General features: G+C 38.3%; 1 protein-coding gene across 1 annotated transcript in view; it reads right to left on the reverse strand.

Moving 5' to 3' along the window:
* LOC126938013 (uncharacterized) overlaps nt 1–27,910 on the reverse strand; it is a 68,200-nt gene that overhangs the window by 5,099 nt on the left and 35,191 nt on the right. The window lies entirely within an intron of this gene.

Here is a 27,910-nt window from a genome sequence, read left to right on the forward strand (position 1 = left end):
TAGCAGCATTGTGTGACAGTGAGTCACACACAACTGGCTCTCTCCAATACCAAGCCACTGAATTTTAAAAATAAAGATGTTGGGTCCTGGCTTAGTGGCTCAGGCCTGTAATCTCAGCACTGTGGGAGGCCAAGGCAGGCTGATCACTTGAGGCCAGGAATTCAAGACCAGCCTGGCCAACATGGTGAAACCTGGTCTCTACAAAAATTAGCCAGGCATGGAGGTAGCCGCCTATAATCTCAGCTATGATGGGAGGCTGTGGCATGAGAATCACTTGAACTCAGGAGGCAGAGGTTGCAGCGAGCCGAGATTGTGTCACTGTACTCCAGCCTAGGGCACCGAGTAAGACTCTGTCAAAAAAAAAAAAAAAAAAATGTTGGGGGTACCGTTTCTTCACATTTCAACTGTAAAATTCTGAAAAATGATTTTGCAGAGAAAAAATTAGGGATATGTAACTCGATTATTTGTCCCTGTCCCAAATCTCATATGTAAATATAACCCCCAGTGCTGGACATGGGGCCTGGTGGGAGGTGTTTGGATCATGAGGGTTGATCCCTCATGAATCACTTGGGCCGCCCCCTTGGTGGTAAGTGGGATCTCACTCTGCATTCTCATAAGTTCTGGTTGTTTAAAAGTGTATGGCATCTCTCCCTCTGCTCTTTCTCGCCTGCTCCTGCATTCACCATGTGACATGCCTGCTCCCACTTTGCCTTCCACCTTGAGTAAAAGCTACCTGAGGCCTCCCCAGAAGCCAAGTGACATCAGCACCATGCTTGTACAGCCTGCAAAACTGTAAGCCATTTAAACCTCTTTTATTTCAAACTTACCCCTTCTCAGGTATTTCTTTATAGTAATGCTTGAACAGCCTAAGACAGATAAAGAGATGAGAAAGGGAGAAAGGAGTTTGGGTAATAACATTCTGACAAGCAACCAAGGTAATCCAATGCAGGCATGGGTCTCTCTTCAGTGTATACTTTATTCTGATTGCCTCTTTTAGCTAGGAATTGTAATTTCATCAGATGAGCTTCTCACATGTTGAAAAGTAGATACCTGTTGTAATGCTGACTGCATATCTCCAAATGAAACACTAGGCAATGAAAGGGAAAACATGGTTATAAACAAAGAGACTCAATTATAGCAAATAATTTTATGTCCTAGAAGGAAAAATATATTTAAGGTGATAAAGAGAAGCCAGAGAGGGGTGGTTAATAAAATTTAAGAAAAGAAAGAAATAGGAGAGGGATCTTACAAGGTAAAAATTGTGGTATAATAGAAAAGAGCATTGGATTGGGAATAAAGAGACATGGCATCTAATCGAAATGGCACAAACTACCTCATGATGCTGTGAGCCTCTATGAACCTCAGTAGACTCATGTGTGAAATAGGGAAACAAACAGCTTTTCCTATCCTTCCCGTGATAAAAAGTTGCTGAGAGAATCAAATGAGATCAGAGGAATAGAGGTGCTTTGTTAACTGTACCCACCTAAGGAACATTTTTATTATAAAATGTTGAATTCATTCTAAGTTTATTAAGAGTGGTGCATCCCAGAGAGTCAGGCTCTCAGATTTTAAATGAAATCACAACCTGTGAGTGGGTCTTCTTAATCTTCTTCATGTGACAGTCTTCCTTTTGCCTGAGCAAAAGACTCTGGAGGACTAAAAGTCACCAGGTTGGATGTGAACTAATGGAGAGACCTAAGGCACTCCCTCTGGTTTTCTCTGCTTGATGGGCATTGCTCAGGAGGAGGCATGGGTTTGCTCTTCAGGCAATCCAAGGAATTGATCATCCTGCTTCTCTTCTGTGCTGGTCTAGAGCCTTTATTGATAAACAGAGACATGGCCTTTCCTCCCATCTGACAGTAGAAAAATTCTTTATAATACAGTCAGAGTGTGATAAATACCATTTGCAGTAATGATCTCCAGTGACCTCACTTTACTGGGACCCCCTGCCAACCATTTTTAATAATGTGACTATATACACATATTTCTCACTGCTGATTGAATTAAACAGAGATGCCTGATCAAAACTGGTCTAGTTATAGTTTCTTCCTGAGAGTTTGGGGTGGAGAGAGAGAGGGGGAGATAATTTTGGGTTATTAGAACTTAAATCCAGATTTCATGATGACATGAGTATCTTTCCCTTTCTTATTCTTTCTAAGTGGACTGAAAAAGTGAGGAAAGTTACTAGTCTGGGAGAAGATTAAACAGATCAAGATAAAATTAACGTGTTTTTTTTTTTTTTTTTTTTACCTGAGTCCCAGTATCATGCTATCTCAGTTGTATCTTTACTTCAAGGAAACATGACTCTCTTTTATGCTTATAATGAGGCTTCTTTTTCTTTGAGTTATTTAGAATTAGTTGCTGTGTCTTGAAGCCAAATATATAATTTATTCACAAATTCATATTGATTATATGTGAAGAGATCTGAGATTAGGAGTAAGCAGCAAGAGTTCTAGTCTTGACTCTCACGTAATATTTACAATATGTGTTAGGCCATTCTTGTATTTCTATAAACAAATACCTGAGACTGTGTAATTTACGAAGAACAGAAGTTTAACTGGGTTATGGTTTTGCAAGTTGTGCAAGCATGGCACAGGTATCTGCTCTGGTTCTCAGGAGGCTTCAGGGAGCTTTTACTTATGGCAGAAGCTGAAGCCACAGCAGGTATCTCACGTGGCAGAGCAGGAACAAGGGGTTGCGGGGAGGTGCCACACACTTTTAAATGACTGGACCATGTGAAAACTCACTTTGGTGAGGACAGCACCAAACTATAAGAGATCCTTCCCCATGACTCAAACTCCTCCCACCAGACCCCACCTCCAACACTGGGGATCACAATTTAACATGAGATTTGAGCAAGAGATATATCCAAACTATACCATTATACTCCCTGTACCCCCAAATCTCATCCTTCTCCCATTATAAAGTAGAATCATACCTTCCTCCATAGTCTTAAATCATTCCAGAATTCGTTCAAAAGTCCAAAGTCTCATCCGAGACAAGGTAAATTCCTTCCACCTATGAGCTTGTAAAATCAAAAACAAGTTAGCTACTTCCCTGATGCATTGGTGGTACATGCATTGGGTAAACATTCCTGTGCCAAAAGGGAGAAATTGGCCACAAGAAAGGGGCTATAGGTCCCATGCAAATTTGAATCCCAGGGTAGTCATTACATCTTAAAGCTCCAAAATAATCTCTTTTGACTTAATGTCCCACATCCAGGGTACACTGGTGCAAAGGGTGAGCTCTCAAGGCCTTGGGCAGCTCCACCCCTGTGGTTTTGCAGGGTTCAGCCCTTGCAGCTGCTCTCACAGGTGCCTAAAGATTTTTCCAAGCACAGGGTGCAAACTGCCAGTGGATCTACCATTTTGGGGTCTGGAGGAAAGTGGCCCCCTTCTCACAGCTCTACTAGGCAGTGCCCCAGTGATGACTCTGTGTCAGGGTTCCAAGCTCACATTTCTCCTCCAGACTACCCTAATAGAGGTTATCAGTGAGAGCCTGCATTTGCAGCAGGCTTCTGTTTGGGCACCCAGGGTTTCTCATACATCCTCTGATATCTAAGCAGAGGTTGCCAAACTCCATTCACTCTTGCATTTTATGGACTGGCAGACTTAATATTACATGGAAGCTACCAAGACTTATGGTGGTTTGCCTTTTCCAAAGCAGCAGCCCTAGCTGTACTGGAGCCCTTTGAGCCACAGATGAAGCTGAAGCTGCCTGGATGCAGGGAGCAGTGTCTCAAGGCTGTGCAGGACAGCACCACCCTGGCCCTGGTCCACAAAACCATTTAGTCCTCCTAGGCCTCCAGGCTTGTGATGGAAGGGAGTGCCTCAGATATCTTTGAAATGCCTTCAAGGCCTTTTTGCCATATATGTGGCTATCAGCACCTAGCTTTTGTATTGCATAAATCTTATAGTAAGTGGTTGCTCCACAGCCTGCAAGAATTCCTCTCCTGAAGAAGTTTTCTCTTTCTCTGCCATATGACAAGGCTGCAAAATTTCCAAACTTGTACACTCTTCTTTTCCCTTAAATATACCTTCCAACTTAAGTCATTTATTTGCTTCCACATCTGAGTGTATGTTGTCAGAAGCAGCCTTGCCACTTCTTAAATACTCTGCTCCTTAGAAATTTCTTCCATCACATACCGTAAATCATCACTTTCAAGTTCAAATTTTCACAGATTCCCTAGGGCATAGGCAGAATGCAGCCAAGCTCTTTGCTAGTCAAGCTGTTTGCTAAGGCATAACAAGGGTGACCTTTACTCCAGTTCCCAGTAACTTTCTTATTTCTGTCTGAGATTTCATCAGCCTGACCTTCACTGTCCATATTATTATCAGTATTTTGGTCACAACCATTTAACCAGTCTCTAAGAGGTTCCAAGCTTCCCCTCATCTTCTTATCTTCTCCTGAACCTTCCAAACTCTTCCAGCTTCCCATTTTCTAGTTCCAAAATTGTTTCCACATTTTCAGGTATCTTTATAGCAATGTGCTACTCCTCAGTACTAATTTTCTGTATTAGGCCATTCTTGCATTACTACAGAGAAATGCCTGAGACTGGGCAATTTATAAAAAAAAGAGATGTCATTGGCTCATGGTTCTGCAAGCTGTGCTAGCATGGCACAGGCATCTTCTTGGTTTCTGAAGAGGTCTCAGGGAGGTTTTGCTCATCGGGAAAGGTAAAAGTAGGGGTAAGCACGGCACATGGCAAAAGCAGGAGTAAGAGAGAAAGTGGGTGGGGAGGTGCCACACTTTACAACAAGCAGATCTTTCAAGAACTTATGCACCTCCACAAGGACAGCACCAAGGCATAAGGGATCCACACCCATGACCCAAACACATCCCACCAGGCCCCACCTCCAACATTAGGGATTACATTTCAACATGAGATTTGGGCAGGGACAATTAGCCAAACTCTATCAGTATGCAATAGTTGGAAAGTTGATTCCCTTTCTTGAGTCTCAATGCCATCATGTACAATCAGCAAAAATAGTCTTGAGTTATATCAAGGCTGGTTGGAGAATAATGGATTTGAAAGAGCTTTATAAATTATGCAAGTATTAAAAATTATTATAAATTATATGTTTTTATTTTCTTTTAAAATGCACCCTTAGTGTAAATCAGAGGTCTTCTAACCTCAGGTTCTAAACTATATTTTGAATGTTATTCTGTACAACATTTAAACTAGATCTCTCTCTCTCTCTCTCTGTCTGTCTCTCTCTCCTCTCTGTCTTTCTCTCTCTCTGTCACACACACACACACACACACACACACACACACACACACACCCTTCTTTAAAATGTCCTGCAGTTTCTTGTCATTGTTCATACCTATGCTATCTCTCCCATTTGCCCTAGTATCTCCAGCATTGCTTTGCCAATTATCACCATATCTTATTTTTGCCCCTGTCATTTCTGTGCTCTCATTTTTGAAGAAATAACTCCAATGTCCTAGCCTTTATAATTGCTTCTTAGATACACCCAATGCAAACTCCTACTATCTGCATGAAGAACTCGAGCACATTATGATACATCTTACAGCCTGCCTGCTATGGGAGTCTGTGTCATCAACTTAGGGGGGAAAACCTGGGCTTGACAGACTGACAGACATGGATTTGAATCTTGGCTCAGCCTCTCATAAGCCATATAATTTTCTTTTGTTTTCTTTAACTGTTCCAAGCAAGTTTCCTCATTGAAAAAATAAGATTGATAATAGAACTTATCTCATGAGTCTGTTGGGAGGATGAGATAAAATAGGATGAAAAATATTTAGCATCCTCTTTTAGCACATAGTAAGTAATAAATTATAGCTATTATGACAGTTTCTGTGTCAGTCCTGTCTGGTTTTCATAAGGTTAATTCTTTGTTCTTCCTTGTCTCTGTTCTGTGGAATATAGCCCTGTATACTGCATGGTCCAGAATCTCATTTGAAGAGATGCATAGATATTCAAACAATACGAGCACTGAAATGGTATTGGAGGGTGAGAGGAAGGGAAAGTCCAGAGTATCTGCCCCTGAACATCCACTTCCACTTCCACCTTAGGTGATGTCTGTACTTGTGGCTGGTTCTCCTTTGTTTCTCTGTTTAGTCCATTGGACAAATTTCTTGTGGTTCTGTGAAACCTTGTCTCAGAATCTAGCAATATCACAATTCTTCTCCTTTCCTTTTAAAACTTAGGGATGTTTGTGTAGTTCAGCTGTTGATAATCTTGGGGTGCTTCCCAGGCCCCCATTGTCTTCTCATCTCTTCCATCACTTGTGTAATAAATTCTTTGTACTAGATTTCCTCTCAGAATAGTTTTTATTTTCCTGATTGAACCTTCATTAACACAGGCCACTCCTACCCACATTCCAGGTAGACTGGAAATTTATTTTAAATAGAACATATATCTACATTTACTAGATTTTCTTATAGAAAAATATGTACTTAAGTAATGCTAAACACATATTTATTGAATTCAATATTTGTACACAGTGAATTACCAACTTCTGCCTGTCCCTTCCCCCACTTGTGAGGCTGAATCTAAGCCTGGAAAACTGAATAAGCAATATCTCCATCTATTCTCTGATGCCCATGTACTAATGACCAGGAGACACGTTCAGGATAATCATGGGTTGTAGACTGTGTTCTATGCAGTTTGCTCCTTTTATTTACTCCTAGATGTAATAACGACTTTATGTATCAAATTCAGTTGCATCTCATTTCATTTGTTGTGTTAATTTTGTCTTAATTTTTTCATTTACTCTGCTGAGTCTATAGGCAAAAATTGCAGAATTTGAAAAGCCTATTAAGTAAACCCAACTTTTAGTAGTACAGGATATTATGATGCAGATACAGGACCAAATGCAGTCTGAAGGCTACCTAGCAATGCCTTGTCTCTTCCAGATTCTAAATAACTGGACTTCAGAAATCAGGCAACATCTGTTTCTTCTTTTTAATATACTTTTCTGCTAAATCAAGAGTTGCAAACACATGGCATTCAGGCTGTCTTTCTAAGTGCCTATTGTACTCCAATCAATCAAAACTAGTTCTCAGGGTAAACCTTGCTTTGTTTTGACTTTTCATGACATAGCCATGGTTGCTGCCTCCCAATATTCATGTTTCTCCTTTTCCATTGCAAAGCAGCCCTGGGTGTAGAGGAGATTAAGTGCCCCAGCTCTTCTTGTACTATTTAAAATTTATATAATCCCGTAAGGAACACCCCACCCCATTGCTATAGTGATTAATTTGGGTAATAGAGGCTTCAGCCAGTCAGAGGACATCATGCCCATGGTCAGTGACATTGATATAAAATTGTGTATGTGATTAAAGTTGAATCAATGACTCATGGGAGAAGATTTTCTAAGGGCTTTATAGAAATAGTTACTTGCCCTTCAGGGTAAGCTATCCAAAACCAACCCACTAGTAGATACTGGGAAATTGTAGTACAAAAAGTAGCTTAATAATCTTGACCCCAGGAGTGAAGCCAGCCTTATAATAATGTTGAAATTGGCACAAAGGAAGGCAGAGTAGAGAGACAGAAGAAAGCTACTTGCTTAGAGAGATCACTGAGCGACTGAATGAAACATACTGAAGACCTTCCACTTTATGAGGTCATGAATAAGTCATCTTTGTTGTTTGAATCACTTTGAGAGGACTATTCCTAAAAGCCAAATTTAACAACACTTTCAGTCTCAGACTCAGGTAAGTTCTGCTTCACTCACCACCTTCTTCCGACATAAAGTCTCCGACTCCATCTCTCAGATCACATCAGGTCCATTTTTCTTTTTATTGTTCTTATTTTAATGCCCCCTTCTTACAGATCTCTACCACCTCCCAGCACCTGACTCACCTTCACAGCTGATTTTCATTTGTTTTACCTCTCTTCATAAGCCATCAGTTATTACTCTCTTTTTTTTTTTTTTTGGTATTCTAATACTCAGTAGGGAGGTCCTTTGGAGAGGGGAAGAAGATAGTTTCATATAGGCTCTGATTTAAATTTCAGAGTTGCAGCCTCGGGGTCAAATTGCCTGAACTGACAATTCATTATTTTGCTTTTCTTCTTTTGTGTGTTGTTTTAAATGAGTTTCGGAGAATTTTATAGATAAATGGGACCTTGAAAGATGTACTAGCCAAACCTCTTTGTATAATAACTAGAGAAATGAAGTTTGAAAATGTTAAGTGGCTTGCCCCATATCACACAGCTGGGGATCTTGAGGAAAGATTACATCTCAGGTATGCTGACTCCCAGCCAGTGCCTTCATTCTGACCTCACGCCCACTTTCCTTCACAACATAGCATTTTACTGGGGGCTTTAGTTGCAGATATCCTGCACAGAACTCTGAGATTTGGCTGCTCCCAGATGGCACATGAAGTAGACACAGAAATGTTGCTTCTATCATTCACCCACTGGACAAGGACTTGGTCAAGCATCCTGACAGGTTCAAGATTCTCCCATAATTCCCCAGATCAAGAACTATGGAGGCTGTCAGGCTGCCTTTGACAGCAGGGGAGGCCAGAGTGGTTCAGAGTTTCAATCCAGTCAGATCTATTTTCAGAATGATAATGTGAAGTGAATTTTCTTAGAAACTGGTGAAAGAGTAACAAAGAAAATGTAAAAGCTATCTTATTTTATCCTAAAATCCAAAGCTCTCCAGAGATTCCTAAAACACATTACTTGAGGCAATTGAGGTTTTAGGGAGGTAGCGTATCTAAATGGTTAAAGACCTTACACTCTGAAGTTAAACCCTCTGATTTGTAACCATGTCTGACACTTCTTAGTTCCAAAACCTGGAGTAGCTCGTTACCTTCTCCAAGCCTCAGTTTTCTCTTCTGTAAACTGGGGACTAGAGGAGCACCCGATTCATAGGATTTCTGGGATGGTTGAGTGAGTTAATTTAGGTAAAATGCTTAGAATAATGTCTGGCATATTACACACTTTACGTTATTACTATCATCATCATCACATTCTTTATTATCATTTTCATCAAGTACAATGCGTTTATATTTTGCAGGAAAGATGGAAGGTCATATGCAAAATTTTTTTAAATGAGTGAAAAAGAGAGAAGAGGTGTATAAATGTGAGAATCAGGGAAAGCAGAATAAAAAGGATACAAGGAAGGCCGGGCACGGTGACTCACGTCTGTGATCCCAGCACTTTGGGAAGCCAAGGCGGGCGGATCACAAGGTCAGGAGATCGAGACCATTCTGGCTAACACAGTGAAACCCCGTCTTTACTAAAAATACAAAAAAAAAAAAAAAATAATAACCGGGCGTGGTGGCGGGAGCCTGTAGTCCCAGTTACTCCGGAGGCTGAGGCAGGAGAATGGCGTGAACTCGGGAGGCGGAGGTTGCAGTGAGTCAAGATGGCACCACTGCACTCCAGCCTGGGTGACAGAGTGAGACTCCGTCTCAGAAAAAAGAAAAGAAAAAGAATACGAGGAAAGATGAAGGGGAGAATAAGGAGAAAAAGGGGGAGGAGAGAGAAGTGAGTGACTCATTTGTTCTACTCATATACATTGAAGACCAATATTTGACCCAGGTACAATGTTTGTTCCAGGAGTAAACTTTCTTCCTAACTGAACAAAAACAAAAACAAAAGTACAAGATTAAACATTACTGTCTTTTGCCTTTATAAGAAAGAAACAAACACAAAAATATAATCATAACTTTCTGCAAACGCTACACTATGTGATCGAGGTAAACTTTCCTGAGGAAGGGACACTCACCCAGAGTTTTCTATAACTTAAGTATCAGGCATATGTGCATACATTAGTACAATTCTATTTATACTTTTAGTTTTTCATTTATTGCTTTATTCACTCATCCTTCATTTTCTAGCAACTATACCACAGACCTTTTGCATCATGCTTGGAGTATACTGTTAGAATACAGAAAGGCAGCTATGTAAAGATATAAGGGTCATGAAATCTGATAAAGAGTTATGAGGCAATATACAGGAAGGTGGGAAAATATTTTAAGGAGATCATCAGAAGAAAAAGACTCAAAAGAAAACTAGTGGTTTTTTGTTGTGGTGTTGTTTTTATCATCAACTCTGTGCCAGCCACTCTGACAATTCACAGATGCATCTCATTTGTAAAACCATCTCATCTGTAAGTCATGAAGATCCTAAAATTCAACATAGAGAAAGGGCTGGAGTCCAGGTTCAGAGTCTTTCTCTTCTAGGATAGTACATGGCACTGGGCAGGGGAGAGTTTCAGTGGAAGTTGCCTTGCTAATAAAAGGACAGAGAATAGCACGCTTGGTTGCTGTAGGGAGAACCCGTCCCAGTTTGTCCCATCCCAGTTTGTCCCTAGAGAGGTGGTAGAACCCTTATCATTAGACAGAGTGGTGCAGAGAGCTTTACGCTGTGCTGCCACCTCTCATGCCTACAACAATCAGGCTCTTCTACCTCATTTCTTTCTTCTGGCTTCTCAGTGAAATCATACTCACTCTTTTTCAAAGACAATGTTCCAGCTCTTGATAAAGCTGATGTCAGATAAAGGGGCTAGCTCACTTACTGTTGAAAAACTGACATGTTAGGCTCGTGGTGGGTGTCTGGACTAGAAAAGTAGACGGAAACTGAATCTTAGTGGTGTGGACCCATTCATGGGTGGGTTGTAGGGAGTACACGCTTCAGCTGAAATTCAGTCCTGATTGTGTGAGCATGTGTTCATGTGCATTTTTGTAAAAAGTGAAGATATGTAACTATTCTCACTTTTTCCAGGAATCAATGACAATAACATGCCTAGTAATTAAATACTGATTATGCATCCACCTTTTACAGACTAAGACCATTGTTTGACTAATAGACCAGGTCATGTTTATAAAAAAGCAGAAATGAAAGAGAACACCTGTTCATCAAATATACGAATTAGTGCTGTACAAAACATTTTATCATAGGTGAATATAAAAAATAAAAGCTTTATTTTCCTTATTTCCAAAGCTTTGCAAATACCAACAGACAGATTAAGCAAGGTCACACAGTACAAGGTTGAGTTTGAAGTAGAATACAGATGTCCAGGCTATCAGGATTATATTTTTTTAAGTTTTTAACATTCTTTCATCTTCAAAGGATTAACGTTATAAACAATTTTTCCTATGGGAACTATAAAAATTGAGGATTCTATGATTTTAGAGTAGCATGAATAAAGTATGAACATATTTCTCTCACTTAAATAGGTTGTATTCTGCTTCAAATACATTGTATTCTGCTGCTTTATCAACACAATAAATATGCTGTATGTGTTGATAAAGAGCAAATTTTACTATAAAACTGCAATATGAATATAAAGGAATCAACTTGAGCATGGCAATAAAGTACCATTACATTACCCAGAAAACTGGAGAATGACTAAGCTTGGTGAATTCTGAAATTTTGGAAGTACTAATCTGGGCTGGAGAGAACTCTTCCTATAGTCTAATCAACATAATGAAGCCTGTTTTACAGATAGAGAGAGCTTTTTAATATATTATTCTTGCCCTTTCTTTCTTATTCCTTTTATTTACTGACTTGTCCAGACTTCATGATAGCATGGAAATAACATAGAATTCAAAGGGAAATGGGCTCACATTTAAATGTTGGAGCCATTATTTCATTTTAGTACTAATAAGAATAAAAATATAAAAGCTTGTTATATTTGCAGCAGTTGTTTTGTATCTGAAACTGGGCTAAAAACTGTATATCCATTATCTCATTTAATCCTCATAGTAAACCATCAGAGCTTATCTTCTATTATTCTCATTTTATATGCTTGGAAATTAAAAATTTGGACAGTGTATCCAAGACAAGACAGCTAACTAGATACTGCCAGGAGGAACGTCTTCCACCAAAACAGACCAAAATATCCAGTAAATCAGCATACTCAGAACAGATCACCTGAAAGAATGGAGTAAAAGATATTAGAGAGACAACCCAGATAGCAGGATGAAAGGGAGAGGAAACTGGGAATCCTTCATGGGGTTGCTGAATATGGGACATGTTCCAGGCCCTGAATGGCTCATAAGGATATAATGGCTCTGAGTTACATAAGTCACTAAACCTGGAGGGAGCAGGGCTCTCTTTCCTACAGGACCAGGATGAATCTGATCTGTGAACCCCACTGTCCGCCAGCCCCTTTCAGAGTCCCTGCCTAGCCATGTCTGCATGCAGCACAGCTTTAACTACTCCACCAGAGCACTTTTGCCAGTGTCCACCACCACAGTGGTTTTGTCCTAGCCTCCCTGCTGCCCTACCAGAGCACCTTTGCTGACAGCCTCCCCGCTGAATGTGTTCTCCTGCAATCCTGTCCCTACCCTGTTGGAGCACATTTGCCTATGGCACCCCTGATGCTCACGTTAAGCACTCCCCGCCTTAGCACCCCTTCTGCCCCTGCTGGAGTGCTTCCTGTCCCCAGTGCCCCTGCCACCGCTACCATGCTTCACATCTATGGTGCCCCTACCACCCCTGCTGGAGCACTTACACCCATGACCCCCCACTCACCCCTACAGAGTGCTGTTGCCAGCAGTCTGGGAGCATCCTAGGCCATCAAGCTCAGGCAACACTCAACCTTGATGGGCTAAAGGACAAAGCTGCAGACCTGATCCCAGCCACCCAGGGTTAGAGTAGACAACCTGGGAGTACAGAGCTGAGTCTGAGCCCCCTGAAAACATCCAGAAATAAAGTCATTCAATTACACCAAGCTTGCACCACAAACTCTCAAGACTGGGCATGATGACTCACATGTGTAATCCTAGCACGTTGGGAAGCCAAGGTGGGAAAATCACTTGAGCCCAGGAGTTTGAGACTAGCCTGAGCAACATAGTGAGACTCCATCTCTACAGATTTTTTTTTTTTAATTAGCCAGGCATGGTGGCACATGCCTACAGTCCCAGCTACTTGGGAGGCTGAGCTGGGAGGATCGGTTGAGCCCAGGAAGTCAAGGCTTCAGTGAGCCATGATCATGCTACTGTACTACAGCCTGGGTGTCAGAGTAAGACCCTGTCTCAAAAATAAAAGAAAAAAGGAAACTCAAGGGCAATAAAGATCATAAAAACAAAAAACCAAAAAGCCCTACTGGAAGAACAGTAACTTTAAAGGATAAAGGAACATCAGCCCTCATAGATGAAAAAGAACCAGCACAATAACTTTGACAACTCTAAATGCCAGTGTCTCTTTTACGTGCAAATGATCACACTAGCTCCCTAGCAATGGCTCTCAAGAAGATTGAAATGATTGAAATGCCAGACATAGATTTTAGAATCTAGATGGCAATGAAGTTCATTAAGATAGATATAAGAAAAGATTGAAACCTAATCCAAAGGATCAGTGAAATGATCCAAATGTTGAATAATGAGATAACCATTTTAAGAAAGAACAAGACTAAATTTCTGGAAATGAAAAATTTACTACAGGAATTTCAAAATATAATTGGAAACTTTATCAAAATAATAGACCAAGTTCAGGAAAGACTCTCAGAAGCGGTAGGCTGCTCTTTCAAAGCAACACAGGCAGACAAAAATAAAATAAAAAAGAACCTAAAACAAGAATAAAACCTCTGAAAAATTTGGGATTATGTAGAGACCAAACCAATGACTCATTGACATTCCTAAAAGAAAAGGAAAAAGAGCAAGCAACTTATAAAACATATTTGAAGATATAGTCCATGAAAATTTTCCCAATCCCTCTAGAGGTCAACAAACAAATTTAGTAAATTCAGAACACCCTTTTGAGATACTGTGCAAGATGACCATCTCCAAGACACATAATTATGAGATCCCCCAAGGTCAAAGCAAAGGAAAAAAATCTTAAAGGCAGCTAGAGAGAAGAGGTGGGTCACTTATAAAGGGAACCCCATTAGGCTGACAGTAGACCTTACAGCAGAAGCCTTATAAACCAGAAGAAATTGGGGACCTATTTTTAATATCCATATGGAAAAGAAATTCCAGCCAAAATTTCATATGCCATCAAAGTAATCCTCATAAGTGAAGAAGAAATGAAGTTAATTTCAGACAAGCAAATGCCTAGGGGATAATTTACCACTAGACCTACCTTAAAAGAAGTCATAAAGGGAGTGCTAAACATGGGATTGAAAGAACGATACTTGCCATCACAAAAACGCACTTAAGCACAAAGCCCAATGACATGATAAAGGAGCTATACAATCAAGTCTACATAATAACCAGCTAACAGCACAATGACAGGATCAAATTTTTACATATCAATTGACCTGAATGCAAATGGGCTAAATGGCCCCACTTAAAAGGCATATAGTGACAAATTGAACAAAGAAACAAGACCCAACTCTCTACTGTCTTCAAGAGATTCATCTCACAAGTAATGACACCCATAGGCTCAAAGTAAAGGGATGGAGAAAGATCTATCAGGTAAATGGAAAACAAAATAGATCAGGAGTTGCTATTTTTATATCAGATTAAATAGACTTTAAAACAATAATGATCAAAAAGGACAAAGCCATTACATAATGATAAAGGGCTCAAACCAACAAGAAGACTGAACTATACTAAATATATATGCAACCAACATTAGTGCACCAAGATTCATAAAACAAATTCTTAGACATCTATTAAGAAATATAGACAATCACACAATACTGGGGGACTTGAACATCCCACTGACAGCATTAGACAGATAATCAAGGTAGAAAACTAACAAGGATATTCTGGACTTAAACTAAACACTTGAACAGTTACATCTAATAGATACAGAATACTCCACTTGACAACAACAGAATATACATTCTTCTCATCTCCACATGACACATATAAGACTCTGACTGATCACAGCTTAGCTATAAAGCAAGTCTCAGCAAATTCAAAAATATCAAAATCATACCAACCACATTCTCAGACCACAGAGCAACAAAAATATAAATCAATACCTAAAAGATCTATTAATACCATATAATAATTTATGGAAATTAAACAACTTGCTTCTGAATTACTCTTGGATAAAGAATGAAATTAAGGCAAAAATAAAAATATTCTTTGAAACTAATGAAAACAGACTCACAACATACCTGAATCTTTGGAACATAGGTAAAGCAATATTAAGAGGAAAATTCATAGTACTAAACCCCAACATCAAGAAGTTAGACAAATCTCAAATTTACAACTTACTGTGTCACCTAGAGGAGCTAGAAAAACAGGAGCAAACCAATCACAAAGCCAGCAGAATAAAAGAAATAAACAAAATCAGAGGTTAATTGAACAAAATTGAAATGAAAAAAACTATACAAAACATTAGTGAAATCAAAAGTAGGTTCTTTGAAAGACTAAACAAGATTGATGGACTAACTAGATTAATTAAAAAAAAATTAAGAGAAAAGATACAAATACACACAGTCAGAAATGACAAAGGGGACATTACTACCAACCAGACAAAAATACAAAAAAAAAAAAAAAATTATCAGACACTATTACAAACACCGTATACACAAAAAGTAGAAAACATAGAAGAAATGGAAGAATTCCTGGATGGACTCAACCTCCCAAGATGAAGCCAGGAAGAAGTTAAAATCCTGCACAGACAAATAACAAATTCCAAAATTGAATCAGTAACAAAAAGCCTACCAAATAAAGTCCTGGACCATATGGCTTCACAGCTGAATTCAACCAGAAATATAAAGAAGACCGAGTACAAATCCTACTGAAATTATTCAAAAAAAATCAAGACGATGGGAATCCTCCCTAACTCACTCTATGTAGGCATCATTATTCTGATACCAAATCCTGACAAAGAAACAGCAAAGAAGAGAAAACTTCATGCTGATATCTCTGGTGAACACAGTTGCAAAAATGTTCAACAAAATACAGCTAGCAAATCAAATCCAACAGCACATCAAAAAGCTAATTCATAACAATCAAGTAGTTTTTATTCCTAGGATGCAGGATTCGTTATGTGATTTACCTCATAAATAGAATTAACAACCAAATTCACATGATCATCACAATAGATACAGAAAAATCCTTCAATAAAATTCAATAATCCTTCATTTTGAAAGCAATCAACAAATTAGGAATTGAATAGACATATCTCAAAATAATAACAGTCATCTATGACAAACCAGTAGCCAACATCATACCAAATGGGCAAAAGCTGGAAGCATTCCCCTTGAGAATCAGAATGAGACAAAGATGTTCACTGTCACCACTCTTATTCAACATAGTACTGGAAGTCTTAGCCAGAGCACTCAGGCAAGAGAAAGAATACAAGGCATCCAAACAGGAAGCGAGGAAGTCAGAATATCTCTTTGTAGACAATATGATTCTATACCAAGAAAACCCCATAGACTCCACCAGAAGGCTTCTAGAACTAATAAATGACTTCAGCAGTTTCATGATACAAAATCTATGTACAAAAATCAGTAGCATTTCTATATACTAGTATGATCCAAGCTCAGTCAAGAAAACAATCCCATTTATAATGGCCACGAAAGAGAATAAAATACCTCAGAATACAGTGAACAATGGAGATGAAAGATTTCTACAAGAATTAGGAAAAACTGCTGAAAGAAATCAGACATGAGACAATCAAAAGAAAAACCATTCCATGCTCACTTATAGGAAGAGTCAATATTGCTAAAATGGACATACTGCCCAAAGCTATTTATAGATTCAGTGGTATTCCTATCAAACTACCAGTGATATTTCACAGAGAATTAGAAACACTATTCTAAAATTCATGCAGAACCGAAAAACCCTGATTCACCAAAGAAATCCTAAGCAAAAAGAACAAAGCAGAGGATATCACACTACTTGACTTCAAACTATACTACAAGGCTACCGTAACTGAAACAGCATAGTACTGGTACAAAAACAAACACATCAACAAATGGAAGAGGATAGAGAACCCAGAAATAAAGTCACACATCTACAACCACCTGATTTTTGACAAGGTCAACAATAACAAGCAATGAGGAAATGACTCCCTATTCAATACACAGTGCTGGAATAACTAGCTAGCCATATACAGAAGACTGAAACTAGACCCCTTCTTTTCACTATATACAAAAATAAACTCAAGATAGATTAAACACTTAAATGTAAAGCCTAAAACAAGACAAACAAGACAAACTCTAGAAAAAAAACTAGAAAATACCATTCTGGACTTCAGCCTTGACAAAGAATTTATGACTGAGTCCTCAATAGCAATTGCAACAAAAACAAAAATTGACAAGTGGTACCAAACTAAACTAAAGAACTTCTGCACTGCCAAAGGAACTATCAACAAAGAGGCAACCTACAGAGGAGAGAAAGTGTTTGCAAACTATGCATCTGACAAAGGTCAAATAGTCAGAATAAGGAACTAAAACGAATCAGCAAACAAAAACAAATAACCCCATTAATAAATGGGCAAAAGACATGAGCAGACACTTCTCAAAAGAAGACATACTTGTGGCCAAAAAATACATGAAGAACTGTTCATACTCACTAATCATTAGAGAAATGCAAATCGAAACCACAATACGATACCATCTCTCACCCATCAGAATGGCTGTTATGAAAGTCAAAATTCAACAAATACTGGTGAGGTTGCAGAGAAAAGGAAACACACACTGCTGGTTGGAATAAAAATTAGTTCCACCACTACGAAAAGCAGTGTGGGGATTTCTAAGAGAATTTAAAACAGAGCTAACATTTGACCTAGTGATCCCACTATTGGGTATATACTCAAAAGGAAAACAAATCATTCTACCAAAAAGACACGTGCGCTCATATGTTCGTTACAGCAAAAGCATGGAATCATCTAAGATTCCCATTAACAGTGAACTGGATAACAAGAGAATGATATATATACACTGTGGAATACTACATAGCCATATAAAATAATGAAATCATGTCCTTTACAGCAAAATGGATGCAGCTGGAGGCCATTATCCTAAATGAACTAACGAACTAACACAGGAACAGAAAATGAAATACTGCATGTTCTCACTTACGAATGGGAACTAAACATTAAATACATGTGGACATAAACATGGGAACAATAAACAAAGTGGGAGGGTAGGAGGCAGGTGTGGTTTAGAAGGCTACTTATCAGGTACTATGCTCACTACCTTGGTGATAGATTATTCATATACACCAAGTGTCAGCATCATGCAATTTACCCATGTAATATACCTGCACATTACTCCCTGAACCTAAGATAAAAGTAGAAAAATTAAAAAATACAAAACTATAAGCCTTGGGGGGGAAAAAGGAAATTTGCTAAATGTACATGCATACACGCATGCACAAACACACACACACACACACTTATGCACACACAAAAAACTTGTTCAAGATTACCTAATCCTATGGATAATGCCTGGATTCAAATCTGTTCTGGACAGTTCCAAATTTCAGGGACTTAAATTAACATAATAAACAGTTTCTCTCACTTCTATTTCTTTTCCTTTGAGCCAATCATTTGTCTTTGATCCTCAATTTTTCTTCATTTAAGAAAAAATTAAAAGGGCTAGCCATAATCTCTTAGCATTGTTTTGAGAATTAAATAGGAACATGCATGTAAAATGTCTGGGCCATAGAAACAGACTCAAAAAAACTTGTTCCCTTCCTGCTTCTGAATCATCAATCTTCTCTCTCCTTGGAGTTCTCCTCTGCTATCTCTGCTCCTCTATCCTTTCCTTGCCCTGCCCTGTTGCTTGGGCACAGATGGCAAAAAAGCCAAATGATACAGGCCGTGGTTACTGGTAGCTACATGTCTAGGGTCAAGTAATTTCTTCATTATCTTTCTTGATTGAAAACAGCTTTTGTAAGATAAAGGGTCCATTAGTAAATATTGATGCTGGCAGGCAGGGCGTAAAAGCTGTCAAACAGCTAAAATGAAGGATTGTCAGTTCAGCAACAAAACGTGGGGAGCCAGTATAAAGTAAAAATGAATAAAAGAGTTTAATGTAACTAAAAGAACAAGCAAACATTCATCAATGATGAACAAAGGCGAAGAAGGTCTCAGGTTGTTTTGTGTTTGGAGTGAATATACAGCTTCAAGAAAGCTTATGCTCTAAGGCAGAATTTAATTTAAATCAATTTGCAAAGGAATAAAAAAAAGCATGGTGCCTGTCATGTGCAATGTGTAGGGAATCAAATATAAGCAAGATGCAGATTTTGTTTTTATGAGCTTACTAACAATAAGGAGATAGTACTGTGTGGTTATGGATAACACAGGTTTCACATTGAGAGATATCTGGATGTAAACCCAGGTGTTGAGACCTTGTGTTCCTTATGCAAATCTGAATTCCTTCTCATAAAATGAAAATGATAACACCAGCACCATAGGATTGACGTGAAGGTTAGGAAAGTATGTGACATTGTCTTTAGCCCCCAGTACATGCCCTCAAAAATTACTGATTTTTAAGAGTGATAAGATATTATCACGTAACATTATAGAACAGAAAATTCTAGGAATAAAAAAGATAGGAGTTCAAAAATAACATCTGCTTGTTTAGATTAGAAATAAGGAAATGAAGCAGGAATGCTGAAATTGTTTGTTGAAGAAAGGTTAGTATTTGGCCATGATAATTTTGTAAAGACTATTAGAGTTAGGGAGAGCAGTGAAAACAAAGGTTGTGAGGTTGGGGAGCTTAAAGCGGAGCAGCAGGCAGGAGACGTTTTTGTTTGTCTTTGAGTATGGGGTGTAATGAGGGGTACTGTCAGGGAATATGACTGAGAAAAATTTGGATCTAGAGGTTGAAAAGTCTTAGATGCTTCGCCAATAAGTTATGACTTCAATCTCTAATAATAAAGTTACCAGAAGGTTTCCTCAAGCAGGATGCAATGTCATCATTTATTTTTATCAGGCCCTAGTTCCATGTCCAACCTTAAAATTGTGTAGCATGCTTGAAATGGACTGACTACATCCTCTTTTCTCCATGCAAGGATACAGTAAGAAACTGGCAGTGTGTAACCCAGAAGAGGGCCCTCACCAGAACCCGACCATGTTGGCACTATGATCTCAGCCTTCCAGCCTCTAGAACTGAGAGAAATAAATTTCTATTATTTATAAGCCACCCAGTCTATGGCACTTTGCTATAGCAGGCCAAACTGATGAAGACTGGTGTTCAAGAGCATTGGTTCAGATATCCCGTAGTCTGATTTTGAGGATCAGGTGACTATGGCATCTCAGTCAAATGATTTCATCTCTTTCTACTTCAGTTTCTTAATCAGTAAGGTGGGATAATTACTAACTCATATTACCATATGATGATTACATGAGATAATATACTGCATCATTTACAACAGAGAACTAGCATCATCATCACCTAGGTCAACGAGCTATTTAATAACGCTTAGTAAATGATAGCTATTATTGAATAATGACTGACCAGGGTGGTAGGTGATGATGATGCTGAATCAGTCTTTCTCCTACAGCTGACACTCTACATCCGATTTCTTCTTTGACAATGGGTATTGCTCTGCTATGAACCCATGTATAACCATCACAGTTTACAATAGAATGGCTTTGGCTGAATTGCAATAGAGATACCACAGCAGGAGTGATACCACAGCTGGGCCATCATGAGGAAACCCTGCTGAGAAATTAGGTCCAGGGTGGGCAGATACAATTATCAGAGCTCAGAAAACCATCTGCCTTTCAAGAAAATCACTGGTTAGTTGTTGGAGGAGGAACACTCCCATTTGAAGTTTGGCTCAACTAGCCATGAATTTGCCTGCTGACTTGTCCGAGCTGTATCTCAGACAGTTGACGTTGTTGAGTAATCCTGCAATATTTATCCCCGTGCTACTAACTTTCTAGCATTCACGTGAACATGAATGGATCAATTCTTTATCACTTTCCATTAAACCAGCCTCCTTTGTGTCTAATCCTGAAGTCTAGATACAGACTGGACTCTGTATGTTTCAAAGTTCCTTCGGCTGCTCTGATTGGAGCTTCACGATAACTGCTAGAGTTTAGGTAGAGCATAGATTGTCTTCCTTGTAAGGAAACAAACAATATTAAAGGGAAAATAACTTGTTCCAAGATACATACCCTGTTAGTGGAAGCCCTAGTGCCCTGCCCTGGCTATATGAAGTCCTTGGCACTGTACTGCCTCTGTATCTGCTTAGAAATATTTAAAAAAAAAAAAAAACCTATAGAGATGTGTGCAGACAAGACATATAAAAATATCACTCGCAAACCAAATCCTACCACTTGTATGCTACTTCTCCAAATTTTTTAAAATGCTTTTCATTACATCTTATCTAATACAGCACAAACATAGGCTATTAGTGTTAAATCAAAACTTAGACAACTCTGAGAGAAAAGAGGGCTTGGGAAATAGTGCCTGTTGGATATTTGAGAAAGATTGGAACTATTTAGCTGAGGGAAGAGAAGGTGGATGAGTAACTTAATAACAATCTTCAAGGGTTATTAAAGGACCAGCTGTTACCCATTTCCACCCGGGTTAGTAGGGAAGAAATTGCAGTCATGAGAATTTAGTTAACAGCATTATAAAAAAAATTTTCTTTAACTATAAGGTCTATTAGACACCAAACATGTTACTAAGCAAAACTGTGGAATTTTTCCTCTGGAAACATTCCAGAATAGGGTATGTGTCCTAGTCAGTGATTCTTAAGCACTACTTCTTGAACCATTAAGATCTACTCGGTTGGGGAATCTGTTAAAAATACAGATTCCTGGGGCCCACTGCAGAGCTACAGTCAGAATCTGGGAGTAAAGACAAGATTCTATATATTTTATCAAGCCCTCAGGTGAATCTTGTGCTTGGCCACATTCAGAAATCCCTCCTGGATGTAAAATCAGTATAATTTAATGTATCAAGAGTGCATTGAGTGCCTACTTGGTGATGCTACCACTAACTGTTAGCTTCAGGGAGTAAAGATAATAAAAGGAGATAGCATAATTTTAGTCCTTGTGGAGCTTTCGATGAGATAATTAAGCACTAATGGTGAACTAGAACAAATGTTTGCCTTTAACTTAGTGTGACTAGGGGAAAGTGTCTTAATTCCTTTGGCCTAAAATCTTAAATTGTTGAGGAGCTTGAAAAAATGGTTCTATAAGGTCTTGTGAATTTTTAAAATAACATAATGCAGAATAAAGCTTATTTTGAAAGATAACAAACGAAAGGCTGATAAAAGTGTGAAAGGGAACAACAGGAAGGAGATCACTTCATCGAGACAGGACTTACCAGACTAGGCCTCATAGAGAACATAAGATTCAAACTTGACATTGAAAGATAGATAAGATAGTAAGACATATGAATATGTATTCATGGGGGCTGCAATTTTGGAACACCCACTTTATACCAGGTATTTTCATATATTACAACATTTATTATCTGTAGAGACTTTTGTTGTGAACGTAGGGACAAGTTTTAGGCTAGGCACTTAGGTTACTTTACAAGCATGATGTGATTGGGTAGTAACTATTGCATCATTTCCCAAGGTAGAATTATATAGCTTTCTCTGACACCAAGAATTCTTTGATTTCCATAGCATAGGAAAAGATTTGGGGGAAAAAATGAAGGAAAGAGAAAGGAGCGAGGAAGGACATGCTGTGGAGATAGAAACTAAATGGAGAGTACAAGATACTAGAAACTCCAATCTAGTTTGAGTAGAGGATGAATTCTCATTTGTATTTTATGATTGTGGTTTGTTTATATAATTGAATTTTACTAATCGACCAAGGGGTAACAGGAGAGGATGCATGTGGATTCCAATGAAACATTTTTAAAAAGCACCTCAATATTTCAAAAACAATTGTAACAACTGAATGTTACTGTAGTTATATTTCGGTAGTATAGTATAATTAGTATAATACTGTTAGTACACTTATGTATAGTTGGTCTAGTAAATGTTCAGGATTTTTGGAAAGGGCATAGATTTCCTAAGCAATTGAACATTTTATTATTAAGTGGAGTTCCTAAAAGGTTTTTGTTTGTTTATTTTATGTCCACAGAAAGAGAAGATTTTCTCGTTTCTTAAAGGTTTGGGTTTCAGTAATGTCTGTCTCATGTATTAATTCAAAAATTTGATGAAATGATCAAATCATATTTATCTGTGTTCAGATGACACAAATTCATACGGAGTAGCTCAGAGTATTTGGGCTTCAGTATCAGCTAAATGTAATTTGGGCCTAGGGTTGGGCCCAAGAATTTGAATTTGAAGTATCAGTTACTACCTAAATTCAAATTCTTATTCTGCCACTAAAATACTTTGCAATGTAATAAAAATTATTTGCCTTTCTTACAGTTACTTGCCACATTAATAAATAAAATAATAAGTTCATAAATTATTAATGCATTTATATATTTACATAAATGTACTATAATTTATGAAATTTATTATTAAATTGATAAAATTTAATTTTATTAAATTGGGATGTTTCTGTTTAGATTAAATGATAAAATATATAGATAGTCTTACATTAAACATGTATATATTTTGAGATGTAATAACAAAGCCACTTCCAAACTATTCTAAGAGATTAGTCGCTTCTCTGCCTTTAAACAGGTACCTTTTCTACCCTGGTCATCATATAAAATATTCTAAGGTAACTAAGTTATAAAACTCTACTTTAATTTAATAATTATTATGTTCTGTCCAATGCAGTCTCACAACTTGTAACTAGATATAAAGTGAAAGCTTCTCTCCTCCTCTCATATAGGCCCTCTTCAGTCGAGTAGTCTGTAGGGGAAAGAGAGCATGTGGTTAGTGGCACACCTTTCTTTTTGTCTTGACTTCTAAACATTCCATTATTGGAGCAAGCATTCAGGAGGCTATGTCAGGAAGCAAGCATAAAAGTTCTCATTGCACTGGCTGTGGATTTAGCTTCAGTGCTCTTTGTGCGTGAAAGCTGTTTAATGCTGTCCATGTCTCTCTTTTTCTGATTCTAACATCCCCAATTCTGAGTGTCTCTCATTTAAAGTTTTCATGATGCATTTCTATTCTAGATTACCCCCTCTGACTCAGCACACAACCTTCAGCTATCCTCTGTTCCTCATGCTTCTCCATGTAAGCCTTAGACACTGCTAGGCAATTCTAAATCTGTGCTCTTTATCTCATGACCCAGAGCTGGCTTGTAGGGAAGGCCAAATATCCTTTGCTCTAATAAACTTGGTGGGGAAGGTTATTTCTCAAACCACAGCTCTTCATTCTGAGAACATAGGTCACTTTATCTAGGGTCTTGACTTTTATATTTCTGAGATATGACTCAGGTGTCAGATTACAAAAAATATTTAATAAACTTTTCAAATGGTTTTCCTAAAATCATGTGTATTGATATGAGATAAATAGGGAAGCTTCCTTTACTTGTTTCCTGGCAGGAGCGTGAGACTTAGAACTTATACAGAGCTGTCTCCAGACTTATTTCTTTAGTCTTCAATTACTGAGTACTTTATAGCCTTAAAGAGAGATCAGGGTTGAAGTATTGTCAGATAGATTCTAATCCACTATTTTGAAATGTGCGCTTCTTGTTTAGAACCTTATTTGAGAATATGCCTCAGTCAAAATTTGCATTTGAACATTCTATTACATATATAAAACTGATAATATAATATCTAGCCATGTTGTTAAAAAGTAAAAGATTCATTGTCAAGTTGAATTTGCTGTAATTGTATTGTATTTTTCACCTATACGAAAAACAGGGCCAGGCACAGTGACTCATGAGTGTAATCCCAGCACTTTAGAAGGCTGAGGCTAGAGGATCTCTTGAGCCCAGGAGTGCAAGACCAGCCTGGGTAACATAATAAGGCCCCATATTACCCCTCCCAAAGTAAAACAAATTGTTTAAAAAATTAGCTGGGCATGGTAGCATGTGCCTACAGCCCCAGCTACCAGGCAGGCTGAGATGGGAGGATCACTTGAGCCCAGCAGGTCAAGGAAGGGGAAGATAAAGAAAGAGGAGAAAGAGAAAGGCGGGGGCGGGGAGGAAGAGAAGAAGGGAGGGGGTAGGAAGGAAGGAAGGAAGGAAGGAAGGAAGGAAGGAAGGAAGGAATAACAGGAAGGACAGGAGAGAAGGAAAGGAAAAGGGAACGGAAGGGAAGGGAAAAATATAGATATATGGGCAGTTTGTGACGATATATTTTAGAAGAGGGTTGGTAACCTGAATATTTCTCTGAGAGGAGGTTTCAGGAAGAGCTTAGATCATAGAAACATCTAATTTATTTCTCCAATATTAGGCCTAATAGTATGAAGCCAATATAATGGTAGCCAAAAGATTGATATAACTGTATTAATCGCTTTTTTTTAAATTCCCACATTCAGCATGTGAATATTGAATGATTCATTACTACTTGTATAAGAAATGCTTCAAGGTGCCTTAGTTTCATGAAGAAATTTTAATAACATTTAACTGGAATAGACAGCCTGCCTTCCTTCCAGTTTTCTTCTTTTCTTCCTTCCCTTCAGTGTTAACTTTCTTCATTTCCTCCCTCCTTTTCTTTTTTTTTCTGCATCTATTCCCACATAAATTATCTAGTAAAAAGGTTTACATTCTCCAAGGAAGGTCAATGCCTGAGGGGTGTGTTGGAACCTGAACGAGTGAGAAGAATGTTTAGGGGAGAGTGGCTGGTGCCAGAATGCATATGTATGTAATTTCTGTATGTATATACATACATATTCTATATCTCTTCATTGAGAGGTCTTAGAAACAGAGAAAACTCATAGCAATGAACACATCTAAGATGTACATCTTTGTCTTTCAATAACATTTTCCCCTACAGGGTCAGGGACAGTGGCTCATGCCTTTAATCCCAGCACTTTGGGAGGCTGAGGCGGGTGGATCACTTGAGCCCAGGAGGTTGAGACCAGCCTGGGCAATATGGTGAAATCTTATGTCTGTAAAAAAATAAAATAAAATAAATAACCAGTTGTAGTGGTCTGTGCTTGTGGTCCCAGCAATTCAAGTGGCTGAAGTGTGAGAATCGCTTGAGCCCAGGAAGTCAAGGTTTCAGTGAGTCGAAATCACATTACTGCACTTCAGCCTGGGTAACAGAGCAAGACAGGGAAGGGAAGGAAAGGGGAGGGGAGGGGAGGGGAGGGGAGGGGGGGAAAAGAGAGGAGAGGAGAAAAGGAAAAGAAAAACAAAAGAAGGAAGGAAGGAAGGAAATAAAAAGAGAGAAAGAGAGAAAAAAGAAAGAAAAAAGAAAGAAGAACAAACAAAAGAAGGAAGAAAAGAGAGAAGAAGAAGAGAAAAGAGAAAAGAGAAGAGAAAAGAAAAGAAAAGAAAAGAAAAGAAAAGAAAAGGGGCCGGGCGCAGTGGCTCAAGCCTGTAATCCCCGCACTTTGGGAGGCCGAGACGGGCGGATCACGAGGTCAGGAGATCGAGACCATCCTGGCTAACACGCTGAAACCCCGTCTCTACTAAAAATACAAAAGACTAGCCGGGCGAGGTGGCGGGCGCCTGTAGTCCCAGCTACTTGGGAGGCTGAGGCAGGAGAATGGCGTAAACCTGGGAGGCGGAGCTTACAGTGAGCTGAGATCCGGCCACTGCACTCCAGCCTGGGCGACAGAGCGAGACTCCGTCTCAAAAGAAAAGAAAAAAGAAAAGAAAAGAAAGAAGGAAAGAAAGAAGGAAAAAGAAAGAAAGGAGAAAGTAATGATTCCTAAAATGATTGCTTATTTCAATGTTGTGGGAGCAAAAGTATCAAATAAGCCTGATATATCTCAGTATACCAGAAAATACACAAGTGCAAAGAACAGTGGTGTGGTATCAAAAACAAAGTAACCAGCCTCAAGGACCTCCCAGTGAAATAAGCCTGATGTCAAATTAAATAATTATGGTAATGCATTATAACCCATTGAATAAAATAGATATTTGAGAGTACATTCTGATATGCTAGTAAATAAATAGGGATAAGTAAATACCAACTAATAAATGGAGAAAGATGGTTGGCCACAGGAAATCAACATTTGGCAACCATTGTAATAATTCATTTCTCCAACTAATATCAATGGATGCTAAAATTAGTGGGTGGAAGTTTGATAAGGAATAGAATGTTTGCCTAGTCTCAAAATGACTCCCATATACTATTAATTACGAAAGTAACTTTATAGTGGAGAAACCTGACAGAAACAACCTAAATCAGGCAATCAAAGTTAGCAGTGAGACAACTGAAATTGTGTACCACCTGATAGGATACAATGAGAACACAGGACCTCTTGCTTTATGTTTTTGCCAAGGATTCATAATTTAAATCTGATCATAAACAAATATCAAAATAGATTCAAATTGAGTGACATTCTACCAAATAATTGGTCTATGGTAGTCAAAAGTGTCAGAGTCATTAAAGACAAGTAAAGGCCAAGGAACCATTCCTGATTGAACGATACTAAAAAAATACGAAAATTAACTTCAACACATAATTTTGAGTTGGGCCATCTTTCTATAAAGAACATTTCTGGGAAAGTAAAGACCCTTGAGAGGGATTGCAGAATTGGGTATTAGTAATGTATCCATGTTAATTTCCTAATTTTGGAGATAGTGTTGTTGTTATGTTGCAAAATATTAATGTTCATAGGCTTTACACACTAAAACGTTTAAGAATGATGGGATATCATATCCACAACTCACTCTCAAATGCTTCAAGGAAAATAAAGATACCTTTACACTATTCTTATGATTTTTTTAATAAGTTTAAAATTACTTCAAATTTTTAAAAAACAGTAGAGAAAAAAGTAAAAGTTAAAAATTACTTTCTCTGGTAATATCAAGTACACATTTTTCCAACTCAGCTGGTGCATTGCCTGATGGTATCCATTACAGAATGATGGCAGTAGGCAATTGATCAACTCTTCTCAACTCTCCATATGCATGAGCTAATTCATATGCACAGAGTGCTTTGGTAATTTGTTTGATTTTAGATATACAAATATTAGTGAGCCATGCCATAAGAGTACTGAGCCATGTGTTGAATGCACAGGTCATTTAATAAACAGGAAAAGAACTACCAAAATACCATTAAGATTGCCTAAT

The sequence above is a fragment of the Macaca thibetana genome, chromosome 15, assembly GCF_024542745.1.
Source record: "Macaca thibetana thibetana isolate TM-01 chromosome 15, ASM2454274v1, whole genome shotgun sequence".
Taxonomy (NCBI): Eukaryota; Metazoa; Chordata; class Mammalia; order Primates; family Cercopithecidae; genus Macaca; species Macaca thibetana.